This window comes from Athene cunicularia (assembly GCF_003259725.1).
Source record: "Athene cunicularia isolate RWA chromosome 18 unlocalized genomic scaffold, athCun1 chr18_part1, whole genome shotgun sequence".
Classification (NCBI taxonomy): Eukaryota; Metazoa; Chordata; class Aves; order Strigiformes; family Strigidae; genus Athene; species Athene cunicularia.
Window position 1 is genome coordinate 5,885,635 of NW_020799123.1, and position 14,366 is coordinate 5,900,000.

Genomic DNA, 14,366 nt, shown 5'->3' on the forward strand with positions numbered 1-14,366 from the left:
GCAGATCAAAGTCCCCAGGCTGAACTGAACTTGCTGCTGAACAGGATGGACACTACTGGAAATTAAAACTTCTTTCACTAGGGAGACAAGAGGAGAGGTTCTTAGACTAGCTTTGGGAACTCCCAGAAACCAACAGGAGCAGTGAAGTATTAGAAAAAACCCCAAAGCTTCTTTGCTGAAATTCCATTTCCTCTGGGGTACAATGTGGGAAGAGGCAGTAATTACCCTCTGCATGAATTTACACTAGCGGAGGTACTGCTAAGTGTCTTTAATTGTCAGTAGCAGTTGACTCTTCAGGGCAGGGCAGCAAGGGTTTACATCTGCAGCTAGTAACTGCAGCTAGTTCCCCTCTGCCCTGGAGGAACTGAGCGCCAACCTGCTCTGGGAGCTGCAGGAAAAAAAGATGAGTGGGGTGGGGAAAAAGAAAAAAACCTGTACTTGCAAACACCACCACCAAAATATCAAACCTAGAAAGAAAGAAGGAAAAACAAAAACAAAACCAAGCCATAAACCAAAAAGAAATTAACCTCGAAGCTTTGTTTTGAAACTCAACAATTGCAGCCTTGTCCTGGTCACATTCATTGCCTGCTGCAGCGGAGATTTCTTGCCTTGCTGCAGCTTTGCTGGTCTGGCTCTGTTCACACCTAGTGCGCTCAAGCAGCTCAGCACGAGAGGATACCCGCACCTGTACCGTGTTCCAGGGCTGCAACCTTCCCGCCAATCTTGACCTAAGTCACACATGCAGTGGCACGAGCTCCATTCAGGAAAATCTGCTGATAACACACGAAGACAGCTGAGCTCCAAATTCCTCGTTAAAAGCCTTACCCAAAGCTCCCTGAAATCACTGGAGATGCACAGGGGTGCCAAGAGAGAAGTTTCTGCCTTGTAACGGAAGAATCATGAAGACTGGGGAGAGAAGTAACACTGAGGAGCGTGGAAACAAAAGGATTAAAACCAACTCTTCCAAACTCTTGTTGCTCCCATAACACAAAACCAGGCCCTTCTTTGCTTCTGACTATTTGAAATCTTTACATAGGCCCCAAGATGAGCTCCTCTCCTTTGCAGCCCTCCTTGCTCCTCCCAGTCAATCCCCTTTCTGCCAAAATTCCTCTCGGGCCCAAAGAGAGTGCGTAAGCTCATAAACAGGATCTGAATCTTCTGTAGCGGTACAACACCAGAGAGAGAACCATTAGATAATTGTTTGGCTAATCCAGACTAGGACACTGCCTGTAAATGTAGGACAATAGTGAGATCTAACACCACTGTCATCTAGATTTCGCATACAGTGGGTGTGTGTTTACACTCACGAAAACTATGCTACAGCACCCTTAGTAAAGGTCCGCCTTAAGTGATTGGTAGCAGTGCTGTTTATATAGTGTTAGGCCAGTGTAAACCACTGACATCTTTTATACTAGCGACCAAGCTCACACTCAAAGCACTGGCTGCTGTCAGTGGGGCTCCATCCCTGCTGCTGCTCCTTGGCCACACAAAACTAACCCAGGCCACGTTCAGACAGTGCAGGCTCCGGTCGTTCCTGTGAAGTCCAGCCTGACATGGACATTTCACTTTCTTATTAGCACTAATATTAGAAATTACTAGTTCAGGGCTGTATAAAGACTCTTAGTACTAGCTACTGTCCAAAAGAGGCCACAGAGGCAAATCTAACCAGGAAATCTACAAATAAAGTCTTTGGTTGGATGTTGCTTTTTTTTTTTTTTTTTAAACCAAGGCTTAAGCTTCTGGTAAGATTTCAAATATCAGGAAGAAAATGCTCTTCTGCCATTACCATTTATTTCAGTCCTGTCTGCCTTCTCTCAGCAGATGATCACACTGGCAAAGATACGATTTCATCCGCACAAAAGTACATGGGAACACTGGGGATTTTTGCTAGCATTTTTGTATCAATCACATCCTGCTGTTTCAGACAGGACTGCGTGAGGCTGTAGACCTCGTCATAAAGTTTCAGGTAGTCCCAGTTCACCTCACTTGTAGACAGACATCCTTCCTGAAAAATACAGTCTGCATGACAGAGGTCACTGCTCTCAGCTGCTCATCGGCTTTCCTTTGCTGTAAGCTCTTACTGGCACCGCTGTGTCCAGACAGCAAGACGGGAAAAGTTTTCCTAATTCAGTTTAGGCAAAAAAGAAAAACAAAAAATTTTTTTTAATCACCAGCTTAGCTTTAAAGTTTAAATTAGGGGGTTGAGCCAACACAGATAAAATTAAAGTAAACCAGGGTGTGCTAGTCCAACAGACTGCCTGCAAAGTCGGCAGCATTGCAAAACCCAGGAGAAAGTATCTAACCGTAGACATAGATGTTTCTAATTCAATAATGCTTATCTATTGAAAATATTTTCAAAACTGCTATCTTCTTCTTAAGCAAAAACAGCCACCCCAGCACAACAGGAAAAGAACTGTCCATATTTAATCAAGTCTCTAAATTCATTTCACCCTCATAAAATTTTATTGCAGAAGATGATATCAGATACACTTTAAGTAAGAAACCCATGACTCAATTATTTTCTTTTACTGAACTGTGGTATTCCAATTGAAATGAGTCAGTGGTGCATGACAGAATCTACTTATTCCAACAGGATACTCAATAAAAATCCTACTAATGCACCTTTTGTTTAACATATGATTACTGATAGAAAAAACCCATGATATGCAGCTCTGACATTGCTCAGGAGTTTTTGCTCTTAGGGCAAAGAAGGTATTCCAGAATAACTGGGGGGAAAAAACCTGGGAACTTAAATAGTAGTGTCATTCCAAAATAATTCAGAGAAAGGGTTTGATACCAGCATTCCCATGATGTCTTATAAAATGCTGGTATTTCAATGCAAAGCAAGCTTCCCAACAGGGAATCTAGCCTTCGACTTTCAAGATTTCTTGGGATTTGGGAGAAAAAAGTGAAACAAACAATTCAACTACATAGGAGTTGTAGTTCCTTGTTCCCAGGGGTGGGCATAAGGCAACCCCAAATCCCTCAACTGACAGCTGCAGCCTGGTTTACAGCCTGCCCAAACCTCGGCAAGGAAATGTTTAGCATCCTTCTGATAAAAGCAGTAGTTAATACAAGTCTGTTTCAATAAACAATATTTTTCACTTACTGGCACATGTGTTCTAATACTGAAACAGAGCCTCACAAGAATCACTGCTGAATAGCAAGCAATAACAAACACTTTTAGCAGCAATCTTGAAGGTTTTCATCATGATTCTAGGAAAAGTTCTAACCAGGTTTTACCAGTAATCTTTATCAGTTACTGTGGCTCATCACTATTGGATATTTTTGCTTTTCCAATTTAATGGTATTTTTCTAAATAACCTCACAGACCTGACCAAATCCTCACACTTCACACCAAGGCTTTTGCATATGCTGTGCCTCACCTGACACAAAATGCAAACATCTCTCTGAGTACATCTCAACAACTATCAGTCTATCTGCCTTTCTATACCATCAACAGCCAGGTGCAGTTCTGTAAACCTTGAAAAGATTAGAAAGCATTTAAATCTCAAAGAAAAATATATGGATCACTTTATAAAAACAAAAGGCTGACTGTGAATGTGGGGAAAGAGAAAAGGATGAGGAAAAAGTTTCAGTGAGCTCACATCTGTCAAGAAGATAGACTTCACATGCCTCAGTGTTTTCTTTATCACCTAAATAAATTGAACCATCAACTGGAAAAAGGTCACACAGCAGACAGCACTGTGTGATTTTAAAGCTGTTAGATTTCCCTTTCTCCATTAGAGCTTGACAATAATGTCAGTCTAAGGTCAAATAAAAAAAGTGAGAGTTGGAGAGACTTATTAGAGATGCATGGAGTTGGGCTTGTTTGGTTGTGGAGGTTTTTTTGTTTTAAGAGTTCATGTAACTCATTGTGTACCTTAGTGATCAAAAAGACAACTGCTCACATCCAAACCCCATGGCTCCCCCACTTTTCACTACAGAAATAGGTAGGCAGCACTCACCAGTTTTCCTTTTCCTAGACATCTGATCGATTTAACAAGTTGAGCTGGATGCTTTCAAGTAAGTGCTAAAGGATAGTGTTTACTGCAGAAGCTAAAATTCAAACTGCTACATTACACAGACCCATGGATAACACACCAGCAAGTACAATAGACATATTCAACAGTAACCTGATCACTACTGTAACTATTTCTGGATTTCAAAGCAGATCATGAGGTGGACAACAATGCAACTAATTCATTTCAGCTGCAAGAAAAGAACTATATACTAGCAATACTTTATAGATAATAACTTGGAGTAACTGCAAAAGTTCATGCTAAAAATAACATGTGTTGGCAACTATCAGAAATGATCTTCAATTAAAAGAAAAATATCAGACACAAACAGTCGTGTCTTGTCTACGCTAAAAAAACTAAGGAAAAACAAAGAGACACTAACTACATCATGGTGCCAGTCCACCATGGGAAGACAGCCTTGCACCAGCTTCAGGCTATTTGGTTTCCACAGTTATAGCAAAAATGGCTTTGTTTCGAGAGAAATACCATGCTGTAGCTAAGTAGCTCACCAATGCTCTGTCTTGATGAGGAAGGAAAATCAAGGCTTTCAACTCAGAGTTAACTCAATGAAATGAACATTTATCACATTTGTGAACAGCCAAGACACAAGCACCGCTGAGTTACAATTGTGTTGCATTCTGTGGGTGTCAGGGGAAAGAGGTGCATGTTCAGACTTCCCTCGAGCTGTGCATCCCTTAGGCTTGGCATACATCAAGTTGTGTCATTCAAACCCGATGAATGAAACAATTTGAGTCATTTTTTTGGCAGTGCTCTCTTTAAAAAGCATAAACTTGTTGCATCAGTGGACCATGAAATGTATATGACCAAGCCATACCAATAAAATCCATTTTAAACACAAGTGTTTGTTTACACAGAGCTTTCACCTTTCTAATTAAAACAATCCAAGCACAGGCATATGCAAACATTTAACTGCATTACATTTCAGAGATATTTCCTTAAAAGCCATTGAGCAAGATCCAGAACACTGCAGAAAGTCTTGAGTTTACATTTACATTTCCTTGTTTTATGTTTTTCCCCAAATTAGTTGGCCATGAATATGTATTACTTGACATGACCTCAAAATTAACTAAGCATTTCGACAGTTCACGTGATGTTTTAAAAACACAGTCAATTTTTTCCAAGTTTAAATGACATATTTTCAGTTTAACACCACTAGTTTATGTAAACGACGCAGCTGTGCCTGAAGTACACCTCCCTGTTTTCAAACATGGATCGCCCTCAGTTGAGACAACCCTCATCACTCTGTGGGTTGGTTTCTGCTCTAAAAACTATTTAGCTGCCATTAATCCTTCCCTACAGCACCTGTGTAAGTGCAGAGTCTATGAAAACAGGATCATATTGAAATAATTATTTTTCAATAACATGTGGGTTGAGCCTAACTGTTTCAGTGAAAATACTGGAGCTTACTGCATCCAGACAGCCGTACACTGCTGAAGGTTTATACCTGGTTTAATTGCCAGCACAATATATCAACATGTGCTTAAATATGAGCAGTTCAATATTTTACTACTAGTTACTTCGCAAAAACATCCATCCACAGACTTGTCTAACATGGTCATTTATTCAACTTATATCCAGATAAATTTTCGATCTTATATTAACTGTATTGGATAGGTGATGCTTCTTTATCCTAGTGTTAGTGTTTGTAGCCTCAGACACATGGAGAATGTCTGCAGAAAGGCAGAGTTCAAACGGCATCGACATGCATCAGGGTTGCTGCACTAGACTACAATGAATTAAGGCCTCAATAATACACTGATGTCCTGTGCTATAAAAATTAAAGGTTTTCCACACTGCACTTCTCCTGCCATCAATTCAACCACTAACAAAGCCTACCCAGCGCTTGCAACTGCAGAAACACTAGCGAAGGCTGGGAACAGGGCTGGGCTGTTTTAAAAACTTGTGTTACTCACTCTGCTAGTTCCCTAAAACAAAACATCCCACATGCAAGAATTCATAAAGGCTAATTCAGAAAAATATTATTTCCATACAAGCCATTACACATAGCTCAGGGTTTCAGTTACAGATTTTTATGAGCACTTTCAGGCAGCTAACCCTCACGGTCTTGTCTCACAAGAGGTGCTTCAGAAATAGAACACAGTAACCTTCCTTCTTCTGACCACACCAAAACCCCTCATGATTTAACAAACAACCTGTAGATCAACTGCAGCCCCACAATCACAATAGACAGTACATGAACTGTTTGAATGTCTACACTTATACTGGACCAAAACCAGAAAACCAAAACTCCACAAGAAATGACAGATCTATGGTGCTCTCATTCAGACCAATCTACATTTGAAAAATGAAATGGCATCTGCTTCTTCTCAGGTTAAATGCCAGTAAGATTTGCAGCAGCCTCTTTGGAAGGGCTTACGTTTGTGAACAGACATTTTCTGTTGTGAGCCTGAAACAAAACACGGTGATTATCTAACAAGCATGAACCTGCATCCTATAACACATGTGCCAGCACAAAGATAAGAGCCAACTCTTACTGGTTGATTTTGAAGAATCAATGTTAGCCATTCAATCAATTTCCTCTTCTATTCAGCAGTCAAATGAGACTTCATTCGCGTCTGCGACAGCCCAGGGGACTCTTTCAACACTCCATAAGGCAGGCACACCTCAGAATAAAAGTCCTACACACACAGGTAGACTGGTCCAAAGGAGCACCATTATACGACCCCGTGTGAGACTGCACTTCAAACAGGTAGGCTGATATGAAGAGGTATACCAGCTCTCCACCAAAGAGAAAGCAGTCAAATCCCAGGCTATACCACAACTTCTCATTTTCCATTTTGACTAACCAATACATGAATAAATCTAGTGGCATTCTCAAGATATTTTAAACAATTTTTTTTTTCTTGCTGTAATGCTGCACAATTGCCCTGAGGCATCTGCTAGGTTTATTTCTGCTATGATGGTAATATTCAAGTGCTATTAATGAAACCTCACAGTCTATTGAAAATTAGAGAAGAATCACCTCTGAGCATATTGGGTCAGGACCGACAGCTTCTTTTTGAACTGTGGTGACATGCTGAAGATGAAGGCTAACACATAAAACAATACTAACTTTAATTCAGATTTTTGCAGATATTCATCAGGTATAGTTTCAAGAAAATATTTCCCTTTCCATATGTGCACAATTGCTTACTGATATGAAGAAATTCTAGGCATACGATGATAAAAAGCAATCCAACATTCATTTCTTAACTGTAATTAACAGTGACATCGTTCTTAAGACAGTATGCTCTGCTAAAATATATTTGCAGTTTTTGACCAACAGATAGCTAGGGATGGCCTAAAATTTTTCTTGTCTAACCACAGACTCAGTATAAGTTCCTCTTTTGACAGTGTTCTGACAACTATATTCAATTAAACGTTTCTGACTTTTAATAAGAGATAAAAATCAGGCCAGTAACAAGCATCTCAGCAAGCTAAGACTTTTCTTGCTATCATTGCACTTTAGCACTTAAAATTGAAATATTTCTTTCAAAGAAAACCTTGAACTTTTCTTGTTGTAACAATAACCTTCTAACCCTGAATGAACACTACTGCAGGGTGAAGGTGTCTGAGTCAGAAGACAGCCTGCAACAAATGTGAGAAGAAATTGTTGGTATTCATTTTAAAGGAACATTCATTCCAACTGATATTTCAAATGTCAAACTGGTATTAAATGCATCAAGCACTGATCAAAATACACAAGACAGAGATTGCTGAGAAAATTATCACAAGCATCTAAATTGGCTGTCATCACTAGGTGGAGTTTGAAAAAGTACAAGCCTTCAGCATCTCCCTATACACCCTTCTGGTGAGGCTTTGTGTTTTTGATTGCCCCGATACAGAAGACAAACTATTACTCAGTAAAGTGGAGAAAAACAAGCAACTAAGAAATTGCACTTGCTCTACAGCCTGCTGGCACATTCATTCATTCAGGAGACCAGGGTATCTGCTGGTTGGCTCTGCGCATGCACAGGGCATAGCTTTCAGTACCAACTTTGTACCCGATTTGCAAGTGATGTGCTGAATGTTACAAAAAGCTTATAGAGTAGATGAAGGCCTTATAATGTAGAAACCTCTGTGATCATCTCCCTCTTGTAGCACAGATTTCCCCAAAATCTAGTTTAAGGAATCTTTAAGGAAGAAACTGACACAATATTAAAAAAGCAACGACAATTCGACAAAAAATTCTTAGATACCATTTAGGTGTAGGTGATTCCGTTGGGCAAAAGGATGAAGCAGGTAACTTCTCACCATCTCTTTCAGCCCTGTTTCTTATGCTTTCAAAAGATTTATGAGGTTTTTAAAAAGCAAAAAGAAAAAGTTGACAGAATGAGCAAACCACTACCTTGGCATCCTCTGAAAATTAACATCGCTCTTAAGGTCCAGACAAACAGGTTCTCAGGAGCCTCAACACAGCAATGTTAAGACATTATTGCACCAGCTTTTTGTTTTGTGAGAAATTATAGCTCCTTATAGCAGGGTTAAGAGAAAGGAACGTGTGCCTGCTCTCTGGTGGCTCCAGTTCACAGCCTGGTATATAATACAGTCTACCAGTGACAGTTAGCTCATGCTAATATGCAACACAATAAGCGTGATTAACTGATGTACTGACACATTCCCTCCTGCCACGTTGTTACAGGGGCAGGAACACCCAGCAAGCAGCTAGGCAGAAATGTTGTAACGCACTGCCGGAAGATTTTCTGGAGAACATTGGTCAGACCCATTGTAACAAGAAAGCTGCACATTGCTGCTGCTCACAGAAGTTAGAAAAACCTTATTCTGGTGGAAGGGGCAGATCTAGAGAAAGATAAAATACTGAACTCCAAGAGAATTTTCCTTAAAATAAAGCCACACAGTACAAACAATTAGACAATACATAAACCTACAAAATGAGAAAAATTGATATAATGGGAAACTCTAAGCTCTGAGGTTTTCTAAAAGAATTATTAATTTTCATTTTGCCTCTTATGCACAAAAAAATATCCTATATGCTAACGTAAGCAATGCATAAGCACTAACACAATACTTTTTAATCAGAAAATTGAAGGAACCATTTTCCAAGTTGGAAGAATTCTGTATGACTGAATCCCTCTCCTCTTTCACAGAGTTTGGGATTTTTGAAATGCCAAGCCTTGCCAGACCAAAACTAATTCTGAAAATGTCAAAGCAGTACATGAAGCTTTTCACTCTGCCAAATATCTATATGCTGCCTATAGAGCAGTTATCTGTATGTGAATTCCCTGTCACTTTTGATATCCCAAAGCATTCACTTATTAAGTGTAAACGTAGCAAGAAAACCACAGCTCCAGCCTCCCTTCAACACAAGGCAGAAGAAATACTTCCTTGCCTCAGCACATGCATTGATCAGCAGAACAACACAGTCCCACGCAGAGCCTGGCCCATCGGGCCCGAATGACCCACACCACCTACCTCTCAAGCTGCAGGCTTTCGACACTCATCCTCTGAAGGGCCATAAAAATCCAGTGTTATTTTTCAGTCTATGCATTCAGTGGTAAGCACATACTGTGAAGGCAGCTCTTCCTGTTCACACTCCAGTACTTTATATTTCCAACTTCCTGTAACTATTCACACTTCCTAATAACAGTTTGCGGTGGACCTGTGTTCAGTGAAGTTCACATACACTTAAAAAATAGCAGTAATAACCAGCTTATGCTTCCCTGATAAGCTGACATTTACAGGTAACTCTGTAGTAGACCAGTGGTAAATCCCTGGTTTAGCAGTACTGACTTATTCTGTGCTTTCCCAACTATCTCCGAGGGTATTACTAAATTTGAAACCTGAAAATGCATGGGTTATTTCTGTTGTGTTTCTTTTCTGGGTTGCTTGTGGTAGTTCTTGTTTGGGTTTTTGGTTGTTTTTTTGTTTTGTTTAAACAACAGGGCTAGTTTCTATTTTTGTGTAAGTCCATATCAGCTTATTGATCTAAGAGTTGTCACCAGTAAAACCAAAGCAGAATTAGGGCAACAGTTTGTTATTTTAAGAGTTCTGATGGTTTAAAAAGAACACAAAAGGTTTCTAAAAACAGTTTCAAAAGCCTAAATGTATTTGCCAGGTTGTGAAGACCACCCAATTCAAAGCACATCGAAAGTATAATCTAAACAGACTATGCAGACAAATGCCAAAGGTTCTAGAAGAGCAAGCCACTATAGAAAAAACACAATTCTGCGAACATGTTAGCTACACATCTGGTTTTTTAGTTTTCTTTCCACAGACACTCTGTGTGCACATTTGAGACCAGACACGTTGTGTTTGCCCTGCCAGTGATAAGACACTGTCCACGGATAAGAAGATAAGGATTACTCTCTGCTACTACAAATGCTTTGAGATGCGTTTTTGTCTGCTATTGGTCTTGAGTAAGAATTTAAACACAAGATTTTGAGAAAATAAGGCTACATGTGCAAGCTCTTTATTGAAATCCAAGTCCACCTATGATCTTGCTGTTTTTATTTCTTCTTCGCCCATATTTCCATCACTGTCCTAATCATAGTTCCTATTTAAGGCTGAGAAACCCCCAGACAAGGCACTACTCAAAAACATGCAGATACAAAAATGTCTTTGATTTGAGCTGTAAGTAAAGCATTGCACCAACCTGATTTTCATCCCCACTTAAAACATCCTTTACTCTCAAGTGCACTAGTCCTTCTACCTCTAAATGGCTGGCATCAAAATGGTTGCAAAATAAAGCTTGGGTGAGTGCAAGCCAGCAGTCACTAACATGACAGCACGATCAACCGTGTGGATGCAGGTCTAGCTCTACTTACAGGGTACTAATCCTTCAGGAATTTCCCACAATTCCTTCCCTCGTGCAAAAGGAAAGACAAGTTTTTTTGTCTTTTATGCTGCAAAGGCATAATCACAAAGCTTATCTTGCTGTAGTACAAAGGAGGACAGGATGTGCTCCCAGGCATCTCAGTCCAGAACTCAAGTGAGGGTACAGCCTGCGGGGACACGGAAATCTGAAGTTTATTTACAGGATGGCTGCTCATATTTAAGATGGGCACATTCAAGAGACTTATCTTGAGTAGCAACGATCTGGGTTATGCCCTGCAAATCTGTGTCCCAAAGAGTTTATCTCCTAAATCAGAATAGTTTCAACATTGCTTTTGAGCATGTGTATTTTGAATAGAATAGACAGAATGAAGGCACTCTTCGTTTTTTCATTAAATGGGTTAATTTATCTTCACTGGAACGTTTGCTTCCCTGCAGAGTTATTAAACTGTCTGACTTTAAGGTGAATGCACAGCAAACAAAGGACTGCTCCACTTTCACTCATCTAAATTCTGCCAGATCGATAAACACCCAAGCAGCGGATACAATCTTTACAATTCACAATTAAGGAGTCCAGCCGGACTGAAAACCAACGAAGACAGAAACAGCCAAATGGAGAGACTATACCAAACAAAACTACACCATCGGACTTGGTATCTACCACTGCAAATGACTGATCACTTGCTTTCAGTTTCTATGAACTCAACCTCTATCCACATTTGTAGGTAACACATTAAAGACAAGAGAGATACACAAAGAAATAACCGTGCCAGCTAGAGCTACGAAACGGTGCAAAGCCAACGCTTAGTTGAGGTTTGACAGAGCCTACCCAAACCAAATCCACTTCCCGCTATGAGCGATCCACTAAGCCCTGCACAGCACATTGCCTGAAGCAGATCAAAGCCACGCCAGCCCGCAGGTACCCCAGGAAGGAGCCCAGCTCACCCCTTTGTCTGAGGAGTACACTGACCTCACCCCGCTACGGGACTGCGGGGAACAGCCACACACAGAACTCTCTAACCCAGCAACCCAGAGAGCTGTTGAGTGTTTCATTACTCATGTGAGGTCTACACACGGAATACCAGATCCCCAGATGAGAAACACGCCGCTCATAATTAAACTGCAAAGTCTGCAATTATATACCAGAATGACTTGGTCTCCAGGAGTATCTATCTGCACGCTACAACTGCTACCAAGGACACAATCCAAGGGGTTTTTTAAGCTCTTCCACTAGCAAACAGTGCCAAAGGTGCGAGATAGCATCACTACTACTATTTTTTTTCAGATTTTCTTTTGCTGCGCGTCTAGAACAAATACAAAGGCTTACCGACAGGATCTAGAACTGCAGTTCAAAGTATCTAAAAATCTCATGCAAATAATAACAAGAGTCTAGAAATCGACACTAATATGAAAATTGGAACATTTCCTAACAAACACAACCAAAACTTTCCAAGGCAGAGATCCCCAGCACCAGATTGCCTGTCCCCAGGGAACAGCAAAGTATGCAGATAATTAAGCTTACTTGAGTTTACAACTTGTAACCTTCATGTCATTTTATGGAAACAAACTATATTTAAGGAAAAAAAGGAAGAAAATATTTACATTTTGACAACATACAACTTGTTCACATGAACGACCACCAAATAAGTTCCCATATGTTATCAGAAGGAGGTTTACAGTACGATGTGACCTAGTGTACAAATCCAAGACTTTCAAAGTATGGCTCACATCCCGCTGTCAGCACACTGCAGCCCCCAAACCCATCCTTCACTTATGGTTATTCAGCTTCTCTGCAACTGTTTCCACTGAAGTATTTTTAGCATCCATCTGAAAAAAATGTGTTTTGCCTTCTGGAAAGCGGATAATTGCACCACCACCTTTGTTCTACACTGTCCCATTTCCCTCGTCTGTCCTTTTCAGCTACCAGATCTACCAGATCCTGACCTTCCTCTTCTCCCATTTCTTGAACTGTTCCTTCCATTTATTCTTTCCTAATCTTTGCTATCCTTGTCTTCATGGTCATGCTTAGCCACGTTACCACCTTCGTCTTCCTCTCCCTAGTGTACTTATAATCTCTCTACCTCATTCTCCTTGTCACCTAGGTTTTTCCCCCCTCTCACTTTTGACCAATTGCTTCTCTGTCGTTGGTGTCACTCCACCTCATACTCTGTACTCCACCTGCACCCTGTTTTATGACTACAGCAGCAGTCCTAGAAGACTCCTTCACACCAGTTTCTCCTGTAAAGCTGTCAAAACTTTAACTGTAGGCACCACCGAAATAAAAGTAACCTATGAGGCTGTGGCTTGTCACCTCCCTGAAAATCACGATGGGACCTTCATGGTGGATGCAAAACCTAGAAGCCCAGACTCAGTAATCTGAACAGCCCAAAGAGGATGTCAAATAGCCTGTGATCCCTGCAGCAGGCATACCAGTTGTACGGATCTGTGCCTCTGCTTTTCTCGCAACTTTTTTTATTCTGTGTATCATAGCATGAACGCAGCAAAGAAGTCCACCAACTTTATGAAAATGAGAACTAAAAGAGCACAGACCACACTCTGAACCTGCCCTTCTCGGTGTGGGTGGGGGCATCAACACAAGTGAGAGATATGGGCAATTTGTATGACATTTCTTCTGTATGCAGACAACACCCTAAAATGATAAGGGTAGACAGCTTGGTACACATACTTTATTCACTAGGAATAGTCCCAAACATTTTCCTTTTAAGAACAGGGAACACCTGACCTATCTCCATCCATTACACGTCCATCGCTAGCCCATCCTCACAAAGACAACGCTCAGTCCCAATCCACCCCGTTATCCCTACCGCAAAGAACTGAACATCACTGCCACACTTTCCAACCCAAACAACGTATCACAGGCCAAGTTCACACAGCACAAGCTCCAGGAGACCACATATTCTTGGGACAACACACTGAAATGTATTTTTTGCTTAGGGAAGCCACATTTCAGCAACAAGCCTTCACCAAAGCACCATCTCCAGCAACGGAGGCAACACACAGCAAGAGGCACCAACTGTGTTTCCTTCGCAGAGGAATCGCACCCGAGTGGTGCAAGAAGAGGTGGGAACAGGACAGGCACTGCTCATGACTTTCGGGGTAACATTTCTTACGGGGGATATTTCTCACAAACATTCCTTAGTTTGCCCATGGGCAACTTCCCAAAGACGCCTGTCCCGAGGAGGGACTCCCCTCGAGCCATCCCTCGCAGGCACACACCGGCCGGCTTTCAGCCCGTGGGGACAGTCACATAACGCGGCACCCGCCTCCTCACGACGCCTCCCTCCACAGGTGCCTCAGGAGCCCCCCAAGACTGCTCATGGGGTGGAGGGCCGGGGTGACAGCCCCGGGCAGCAGGACTCGAGCAGCCCAACACCCCAAAGGGCCACCCCCACGCGTGCCGCTTCCACACGGGGGCTGACACAGGCCTGGGCCGGGGGCACGGAGCCCCCAGGCCGGCGCGGGGGCACGCAGAGGACCCCGGGGAGGGGACGACGCGGGCCCCAGGCGAGC